Below are 10,782 nucleotides of genomic sequence, written 5' to 3' on the forward strand. Positions count from 1 at the left end.
GGTGATTTCATGCTTAGAGGTAGGGGGAGAGCTTACTCTAGAGGTAGAGGATGATCTACTCCACATAGAGATGGTGCATGTAATTATTATGGGCAATATGCACATTTTGAAGGGAATGTTATCATAAGCAAAATGCTATGCCTAGGGGTCGAGGTAGGACTCAAAACAACCATTATGCAGGTGGCTAGGGAGGTGCAGGTTATGGACCTAGATGTGGCTCTGCTAGAGGCCATTTATTTGCCATGGAACATGTATTAGGGAGCATGACACACCCTCCCAGTGAGGATGATTGGTTTTTGGACTCAGGGGCTACAAATCACATGACTCATCATGTTGAGTGGTTTGACACAAAATGGAGTTGAAAATAAGATTGGGGATGTACTTTGTGTACCTACAATCACTAAGAACTTAACTGGTCAAATGGCAGACCAAGGAATGCAGGTGAGATCCAATAGATATGGATGTTTCATTGAGGAATTTCAAAATGGAAGGCCTTGAAAATTGATTGCAAAAGGGAAGAAGACATGCAAGTTATTTTCCTTGGATGCAGGTACTCTCGTCATTCAAAATTCTATGTATGTTGAAAGTGGGCATGGTCAAGATAAGGATGTTGAATTATGGCATAGGAGAATTGGTTATGTAAACCTGCAAAAATTGAAACAAATGCAAACTAAATAGGTGGTTCTTGGTTTGCCCCATTTTGGTTATCTTAATTATGATCATGTATGTGAGGCTTGTCAATTTGGCAAGCAAGCTAGATTACCATTTCCAAAGAGGGGGAGAATTGGCAAGTATCCTGTAATGTGCCTGCTCCTCAAACCGCGGGACACATCTTAGCAGTCCATCAAGAGACATATCTAGAAGACGCCAACCAGCACTCCCACGGAATGACACGGGGCTTGCCAACTAGGGTCTCTCGAGTCTGTCTCGCAACGAAACTTATCCGCCCATTCCCACTAGGATCGACATGAAGTCCGGGTTCCTTGTAGTTGGGTCTTCCTAACAGCCTTCTAGCGTTGGTCTGCAACTGCTCCAGTTTGCGCAGATTCGACTGGACCAAAGCAAACTCATATCGCACTTGGTTCAAAGAGAATGGGAAACAAGAGGGATGCATCGCTCGACCTCTCTACCCGTAGGGCATAGTCCCATTCCGGTCCCCTAAAATGGTATGAATCAGTTTTTTAACTTACAAGTTCTAAGGTCCTTGTCTATCTAACATTCGCATCAAATAAATTCCATTGAGGAAAGCTCTTGGCTAACCGAGACCACCCTGCCGTAGGATGGACCCGACAGTCACATCCACCGCGCTTCCCTCGGGGGTTGTTTTAGTTATCTAATTACCTACCACATTATGTTTGACACATAAATCAGCTTCCTTAATTAACCCATTAATCATAGGTTCCTTTACATAATTTCGGGCATAGACACTAAGACAAGATCAATAAGATCAAACACTTTATTAACTTATCTTCAGATTAATCTTTGTCTCTTGCCCATACAAGAGGATTAAGTGTCCCTTTCTGCCTCCGCATAAAAATCCTTCTGTCTCCAACCAATAAAATCCCGAAGGTTTATCCTACCAAGATTCTGCCTTGTACCTAGTATCAAGGCCTCGAGATCCCATCTCCAGTCATGTACAACACTTGTGTAGGGTCCGGAGGCATTGGGATTTACAGCCAAAGCCCCCCTGGCACCCAAGCGTCCTCCTACACCAAGTAATTTCCACAGAGAGACCTCTCGCGGCAAGTTCGGTCCACATTTCCGGTGTGGATTCATAACCCCCTTGGTTAGGGTTTGGCGGTTCGTGGGGGTAGCTAACACCATTCTTCCTTAATTATCCCTTTAGGAAATCATCCATAGCTGAAGCAACCAGCCTAATAACATTTACTAGGGAAAACATACCTTTTGTTCCCATGGCAATTTATCCTTACAGTTCCCACCATGAAAATATAATCACTTGGATATTCATCCAAAACCACAGCCAAAGTATCCTTTCAGGAACAATCAAGCTGAAACAACCACCCTAACATCCTTTAACCAGGAAAACATCCTTTTTGTTCCCATGGCAATCAGTCATCATAGACCCGGCCATGAAATCATCAATCACACCCCACTTGGATTAACATCCAAAACCACATTAACAAACAGTTGAATGCACAACCTCTTGCTTCAAGGCCTCGCAATCCCATTGCATGCACAACTAGAATTTAACTTAGATGTATCAAAACACTTGCTCAAGGAATTTACAACCTTTTCTAAGGCAGAAATCCTTCTAGATCATTTAAATGATCTAAGTGGTCTTCCCCTTGATCCTGATTTGATCAAGGCTAACATTGCCCTATTGTTTCAAACATAGACAAGTTTGGTAGTTTTTATAACATTCCTGCTAAGGTGAAGTTCCTTTCCTGAATACCCTTAGCATTCTTCCTTAGGTCGATTGCAACCCACAAGATCCGATACCTTGGGAATTGGGGTTTTCCCTAAGTACGCCTTTACTTGTAAGGAACAAGAATCTACATAGTCGAATGCCAATTCAACTCGTGCTTTTTGAGTTATGGACTGCTGATCCGCCCTTTCCAACGACCTTAGCATCGACTAGGTCTTCGTAGGAATTTTTCCCTAGATACTTTACCTATCTAACTCCTAAATGTTGTTGCGCATTGAGTCCACTAGGACGTCCTTACCCTAGTATGTAAGTCTCCCCTTCCTGATTTTGATCTGCAGGCGTTGAGACATTAACAGTTCCACTTGATTCTGTTTGCTTCTTTTCCCCTTGGGCGTTTCCTTGTGGTAACTTTTTCCTAACTCAAAGCATTGATTGGTCAAACAAGGCAACGAACAAGCCTTATTCGCAACCCATCCATGAGCCTTTTATTCTTCCAGTTCGTTACTCATCTCTCTCTAACCAAGTAAAGTTAACACACTTGGCAATGCAAGACTTTTCACCTAGGCCTTCAGGATATAGTCTGGATGCATGCATGCCTTCCATCTCTCTTAGTGCGGTACTATGCAGAATTTTCTTGCTAGACTCAACACTCTTCCACATGGAGCACTTAAAGCATTAACACATTCCTTGAGATATGCATTCCCCCCTTTTCATATCATGTAGGGTCCTAAGGGTATTATGACCCCTATTCTATGTATGAAATCCAAAATCCATATTTGTTTAACTTCCTAACATAAATCTAAATGAATTTTACCTATATCATTCCTATGTTCTTCTATGATATTGCGAACAAGATCCAAGTTTGATGGCAAAAATTAAGCCTTTAGCGAACCTCTGTGTAATAGGATGCATTACAATGCAACCTCCAATGCGACCCTATCTTTTCTTGCTTTTCAATATATGTGATGTGGCTTAAATATAGTTTCATCATGCAACTCTATACATGACAATGCATGCAAATTTCAACATGGAACCTATTACACTTTGTTAATTATCATGGGACTAAACCTCTAAGATGAAAGTACTATTTCATGTAACAAAACCTAACTTCCGTTCATCATTCCTTGTGAGTAAAACCTATTATTTTATGTGTGCAAAAAGCCATGAAATATCTATCATAATGTTATAAAAGAACGTGGTTTAGTGCCATAGGACTGGGGTGTTAATTCCCGCTTGAGCTTTTGTCGGCTCTCGTAGCTCCCGCATCTCTCATGACTCTCAAGCTTCTTCTCTTCTCTCTCCCTCTTCTTCTCCTTCTTCTTCTCCTTCTTCTTCTCCTTCTCTCTCCCTCTTCTTCTCCTTCTTTCTCTCCCTTTCTCTTCTTCTCCTTCTTCTTCTCCTCTCTCTCCTTCTCTCTCTCCCTCTTCTTCTTCTTCTTCTTCTCCCTTCTCTCTCTCCCTCTTCTTCTTCTCCTCTCTCCCTTTTCTTCTCCTTCTTCTTCTCCTCTCTCTCCCTCTTCTTCTCCTTCTTTCTCTCCCTTCCTCTTCTTCTCCTTCTTCTTCTCCTCTCTCTCCCTCTTCTTCTCCTTCTTTCTCTCCTTCTCTCTCTCCCTCTTCTTCTCCTTCTTCTTATTCTTCTCCTCTTCCCCTCTTCTTCTCCTTCTTCTTCTCCCTTCTCTCTCTCCCTCTTCTTCTTCTTCTTCTTCTCCTCTCTCCCTCTTCTTCTCCCTTCCTCTTCTTCTCCTTCTTCTTCTCTTCTTCTCCTCTCTCTCTTCCTCTTCTTCTCTTCTTCACCTCTCTCTCTTCCTCTTTTTCTCTCCTTCTCCTCTCTCTCTCTCTCCCGCCTTCTTCTTCTCCTTCTCTCCCTCTTCTTCCTCTCTCCTTCTCCTTCTCTCTCTCTCCCTCTTTCTCTCCTTCTCCTTCATCTTTCTCTCGCTCGCTGAGCACGAGCGGGGGGGGGGGGGGGGGGGGGGGGGGGAAAGAACCTGCCTGCCGACGACCAGGGGGCGCTGTCCCTTTTAAGGTGGGGGGGAAGATGGCTTATGGGGGGGAGGAGACAATGCTCCCCGCCATCTGGGGGGTTGTATGCCCCTCTTCTCTCACTTCACTCCCTCTCTCTCTCTCCCCGATGTGTTGTTGGCGAGGAGAGAGAGAGGGATAAACAAATTTTATGTTTTTTTTAAATTCTAAGGGGGGGCTCGCATGGGGGGAAAGCACGAGGGTCACGGGGGGGGGGGGGGGGGAGATATTACATCCTCTCCCCCTTAGAGGAATCGAGATGTCCTCATCTCGAGGGAAACTAGGGAAGACAAGCACTAATGGGGCTTACAATCTATGGGTTAAGACCCCCCATGCATCCGCTGCGCTACTCTTAATGTTTCAAGTAGTGCACCCATATTATTCGAATTAACCATAGGTACAAGAGTAGGATTTATTCTCAATTGTGTTACATGTCGATTAAGCTTCTAGGAATTTTAGTCCTCCTAATAATGTTTAGTGGGCTCTAGATCTTTGTCTTCTTCTGATTCATCTCTATATCCATAGACTGTACCTGTGTAGCTTCATTTTCTTGGAGGCTCAATGTCTTCTGGACTTAGATCAGGGCACTCTGCTTGGATGTGTCCTAGCTCCTTACAATGGAAGCGTTGACAATAGGGACATCTCCTATGGATATGCCCTACCTCTCCACACATATGGCATCTCTTATCTTGATCTCCATAGTCATCTTTGCTACTATTGCCCGATTTAAGTTCTTGGATGATTGGATTCGCTCGGAATAATGAGTCTTGCAGGTTTGTTGGGTGCATTGATTCCAATCGAGTGTTTATGGGTGGATTCAACCCAACATAGAATTTTGACACCTGTTCTGTCATATCCATTGGGGGTGCATACTTTAGGAGTGAAATAAACTTCAAATAATATGCTTCAAGGGATAATCCTAGCTACTTCAAGTCATAGAATTCATTCATCTTTTGTGTGCGATAGGCAAGTGGTAGATACCTCTCTCGCACAGCTTCCTTAAGCTTATCCCAAGTGATTGTCCCCTCTGAGATCGCTCGGTCTCTGCACCACTGTTTCCACCAAAGTCTCGCTTCACCTTTAAGCTTAAGGTTGGCGAGCATGGCTTGGTTAGCAGGTGCACTTCCTGCTACCTCAAAATAGTTCTCCATGGACTCAATCCAGATCTCGGTGTCAGCTTGAACAGTTCTTCCCTTGCCATCAAAATTGGGTGGCTTAATTTGCTTGAGAAGAAATTTCTTCTCTTGCATGTCAGCATTCGTGGGTGCACAAGGTGCCTGACAATCAAGCCATACCACTTAGGTTATTTCTTTTTAGGATATATCTATGAACCAAACATAAATCAATCATGTATCATTATGAAGTCTTGCTCTGATACTAACCGTAACATGCCCGCTCCTCAAATCGTGGGATGTCTCAGCAGTCCATTGAGAGATATATCTAGAAGACGCCACTCGACACTCCTACGGAATGACACGGGGTTTGCCAACTAGGGTCTCTCGAGTCTGCCTTGCAACGAAACTTATTCGGCCATTCCCACTAGGATCGAACTGAAGTCCGGGTTCCTTGTAGTCGGGTCTTCCTAACAGCCTTCTAGCGTCAGTCTACAACTGCTACACTTTGTGCAGATTCGACTAGACCAAAGCAGACTCATACCGCACTTGGTTCAAAGAGAATGGGAAACGAGAGGGATGCATCGCTTGACCTCTCTGCCTATAGGGCATAGTCCCATTCCGGTCCCCTAAAACAGTATGAATCAGGTTTTTAACTTACAAGTTCTAAGGTCCTTGTTTATCTAATGTTCGCATCAAATAAATTCCATTGAGGAAAGCTCTCGGCTAATAGAGACCACCCTGCCGTAGGATGGACCCAATGGTCACATCCACCGCACTTCCCTCGAGGGTTGTTTTAGTTATCTAATTACCTACCACATTATGTTTGACACATAAAAGCAGCTTCCTTAATTAACCCATTACTCACAGGCTCCTTTATGTAATTTAGGGCACAGACACTAAGACAAGATAAAATAAGATCAAACACTTTCTTAACTTATCTTCAGATTAATGTTTGTCTCCTGCCCACACAGGAGGATTAAGTGTCCCTTTCTACCTCCGCATAAAAATCCTTCCATCTCCCGGCAGTAAAAACCCGAAGGTTTATCCTACCAAGATTCTACCTTGTACCTAGTATCAAGGCCTTGAGATCCCATCTCCAGTCACGTAGAACACTTGTGTAGGGTCCGCAGGCATTGGGATTTACGGTCAAAGCCCCCCTTGGCACCCAAGCGTCCTCCTACGCCAAGTAATTTCCACGGAGAAACCTCTCGCGACAAGTTCGGTCCACATTTTCGACGTGGATTCATAACCCCCTTGGTTAGGGTTTGGCGGTTTGTGGGGGTAGCTAATGCCATTCTTCCTTAATTATCCCTGTAGGAAATCATCCACAGCTGAAGCAACCAGCCTAATAACATTTACTAGGGAAAATATCCCTTTTGTTCCCATGGCAATTTATCCTTACAATTCCCACCATGAAAATATAATCACTTGGATATTCATCCAAAACTACAGCCAATCCTTAAGTATCCTTTCGGGAACAATCAAGCTGAAACCACCGGCCTAACATCCTTTAACTAGGAAAACATCCTTTTTGTTCCCATGGCAATCAGTCATCACAGACCTTGCCATGAAATCATCAATCACACCCCACTTGGATTAACATCCAAAACCACATTAACAAACAGTTGAATGCACAACCTCTTGCTTCAAGGCATCGCAATCCCATTGCATGCACAACTAGAATTTAACTTGGATGTATCAAAATACTTGCTCAAGGAATTTACAACCTTTTCTAAGGTAGAAATCCTTCTAGATCCTTTAAATGATCTAAGTGGTCTTCCCCTTGATCCTTATTTGATCAAGGCTAACATTGCCCTATTGTTTCAAACATAGACAAGTTTGGTAGTTTTTACAACATTCCTGCTAAGGTGAAGTTCCTTTCCTGAATACCCTTAGCATTCTTCCTTAGGTCGATTGCAACCTGCAAGATCCGATACCTTGGGAATTGGGGTTTTCCCTAAGTATGCCTTTACTTGTAAGGAACAAGAATCTACATAGTCGAATGCCAATTCAACTTGTGCTTTTCGAATTATGGACTAGTGATCCACCCTTTCCAACGACCTTAGCATCGACTAGGTCTTCATAGGAATTTTTCCCTAGATACTTTACCTATCTAACTCCTAAATGTTGTTGTGCATTGAGTCCACTAGGACGTCCTTACCCTAGTATGTAAGTCTCCCCTTCCTGATTTTGATCCACAGGCGTTGAGACATTAACAGTTCCACTTGATTCTTTTTGCTTCTTTTCCCCTTGGGCGTTTCCTTGTGGTAACTTTGTCCTAACTCAAAGCATTGACCGGTCAACCAAGGCAACGGACAAGCCTTATTTGCAACCCATCCAAGAGCCTTTTATTCTTCCAGTTCATTACTCATCTCTCTCTAACCAAGTAAAGTTAACACACTTGGCAACGCAAGACTTTTCACCTAGGCCTTCAGGATATAGTCTGGATGCATGCATGCCTTCCATCTCTCTTAGTGCGGTACTATGCAGAATTTTCTTGCTAGACTCAACACTCTTCCACATGGAGCACTTAAAGCATCAACACATTCCTTGAGATATGCATTCCCCCCTTTTCATATCATGTAGGGTCCTAAGGGTATTATGACCCCTATTCTATGTATGAAATCCAAAAGCCATATTTGTTTAACTTCCTAGCATAAATCTAAATGAATTTTACCTATATCATTCCTATGTTCTTCTATGATATTGTGAACAAGATCAGAGTTTGATGGCAAAAATTAAGCCTTTAGAGAACCTCTGTGTAATAGGATACATTACAATGCAACCTCAATGCGACCCTATCTTTTCATGCTTTTCAATATATGTGATGTGGCTTAAATATAGTTTCATCATGCAACTCTATACATGACAATGCATGCAAATTTCAACATGGTACCTATTACACTTTGTTAATTATCATGTGACTAAACCTCTAAGATGAAAGTACTATTTCATGTAACAAAACCTAACTTCCGTTCATCATTCCTTGTGGGTAAAACCTATTATTTTATGTGTGCAAAAAGCCATGCAATATCTATCATAATGTTATAAAAGAACCTGGTTTAGTGCCATAGGACTGGGGTGTTAATTCCCGCTTGAGCTTTTGTCGACTCTCGTAGCTCCCGCATCTCTCATGAATCTCAAGATTCTTCTCTTCTCTCTCCCTCTTCTCCTTCTCTCTCCCTCTTCTTCTCCTTCTTTCTCTTCCTTCCTCTTCTTCTCCTTCTTCTTCTCCTCTCTCTCCCTCTTCTTCTCCTTCTTTCTCTCCTTCTCTCTCTCCCTCTTCTTCTTCTTCTCCTTCTTCTCCTCCTCTCTCGCTCTTCTTCTCCCTTCCTCTACTTCTCCTTCTTCTTCTCCTTCTTTCTCTCCCTTCCTCTTCTTCTCCTTCTTCTTCTCCTCTCTCTCCCTCTTCTTCTCCTTCTTTCTCTCCTTCTCTCTCTCCCTCTTCTTCTTCTTCTTCTTCTTCTTCTCCCTTCTCTCTCTCCCTCTTCTTCTTCTTCTTCTTCTTCTTCTTCTCCCTTCCTCTTCTTCTCCTTCTTCTTCTCCTCTCTCTCCCTCTTCTTCTCCTTCTCTCTCTCCCTCTTCTTCTTCTTCTTCTTCTTCTTCTTCTTCTTCTTCTTCTTCTTCTTCTTCTTCTTCTTCTTCTTCTTCTTCTTCTTCTCCCTTCTCTCTCTCCCTCTTCTTCTTCTTCTTCTTCTCCTCTCTCCCTCTTCTTCTCCTTCTTCTTCTCCCTTCCTCTTCTTCTCCTTCTTCTTCTCCTTCTTCTTTTTCTTCTCTTTTTCTCCTCTCTCTCTTCCTCTTCTTCTCTCCTCCTCTCTCTCTCCCTCTCCTTCTTCTTCTCTTCTTCTTCTTCTCTTCTTCTCCTTCTCTCCCTCTTCTTCCTCTCTTCTTCTCCTTCTCTCTCTCTCCCTCTTTCTCTCCTTCTCCTTCCTGTTTCTCTCCTTCGCTGAGCACGAGGGGGGGGGGGGGGGGTTTCTCCGCCTGACGAACGAGGAGGGGGGGAGGTTTCTATCGAAAGCCCCCAGGGGGGGCGCTACTGTTGTCGCAATGGGGGGGGAGGACCTGCCTGTTGGCGACTAGGGGGGGGGCGCTATCCCTTTTAAGGTGGGGGGAGATGACTTATGGGGGGGAGGAGACAGCGCTCCCTATCTTCTGGGGGGCTGCATGCCCCCCTTCTCTCACTTCACTCCCTCTCTCTCTCTCTCCCCGACATGCTGTTGGCGGGGAGAGAGAGAGGGATAAAAAAATTTGTGTAAATTTTTTAAAAAATTTCTAAGGGGGGTTCACATGGGGGGAAAGCACGAGAGTCACGGGGGGGAGATATTACATATCCTTTGGAAACTGTGCATTTTGATATTTGGGGTCCATGTTAGAATGTCTCATTGAATGGGAGATGCACGTTTTATATCACTTTTAATTATGAATTTAGTAGAATGACTTGGGTATATTTCATGTAGCATAAAAGTGAAGTCTTTGAAAGATTTTTGGAGTATAAAGCTATGGTTGAAAAACAGTTTGGTTATTACATAAAGTGCTTGAGGAGAGTCACATGATAAAGGAGGTGAGTACATGTCATATGAATTTTCATATTTTTTGAGAGATCATAGAATCAAAAGACATGTGACATGCAGGTACACACCTCAACAGAATGGTGTGGCAGAAAGGAAGAACCGTATGATTTCAAAGATTGCTAGGGCAATGATGAACCAAATGAATATGCCATTGACATATTAAGCAGAGGCAGTGCATACTGCTATACATATCATGAACATGACACCTACAACATTGACTCATCATGTATCACCGTATGAGGAGATGTACTTCAGGGTTTTTGGATGTGTTTATTATGTTCATGTTCATGATGATTTGAGGAAGAAGATGGAGCCAAAGGCTATAAAATGCACCTTTATTGGATACCCTAATGAGAAGAAGGGTTATAAATGCTATGATCTAGTGACTAAGGAAGTTTACATTAGCAGGGATGTCAAATTTAGTGAGCATGTATCATGGTACAAGCTCAAGATCGCAATGGACTTGGATTCTAATGATACTAATGATGATGATGCTCATGGGAAAAAAATGTGAGCAAATGGTAAGCATGGAAATCAACACTTAGAAGATATGTCTGGACCTCAAGAGAATGCAGAAAGCAGTGGCAACTATAGTCCATGGAGTGGCAAGCTGAGGAGTTCACAAAAGAGTGTGGAATTTGCAAAAGGCTAGAGGCCTATGATTGAAAGTTTAGAGGATGAATCTATCAATG

The sequence above is a fragment of the Lygodium microphyllum genome, chromosome 1, assembly GCF_053477565.2.
Source record: "Lygodium microphyllum isolate KBCC chromosome 1, Lygodium_microphyllum_v1.1.10, whole genome shotgun sequence".
Lineage (NCBI taxonomy): Eukaryota > Viridiplantae > Streptophyta > Polypodiopsida > Schizaeales > Lygodiaceae > Lygodium > Lygodium microphyllum.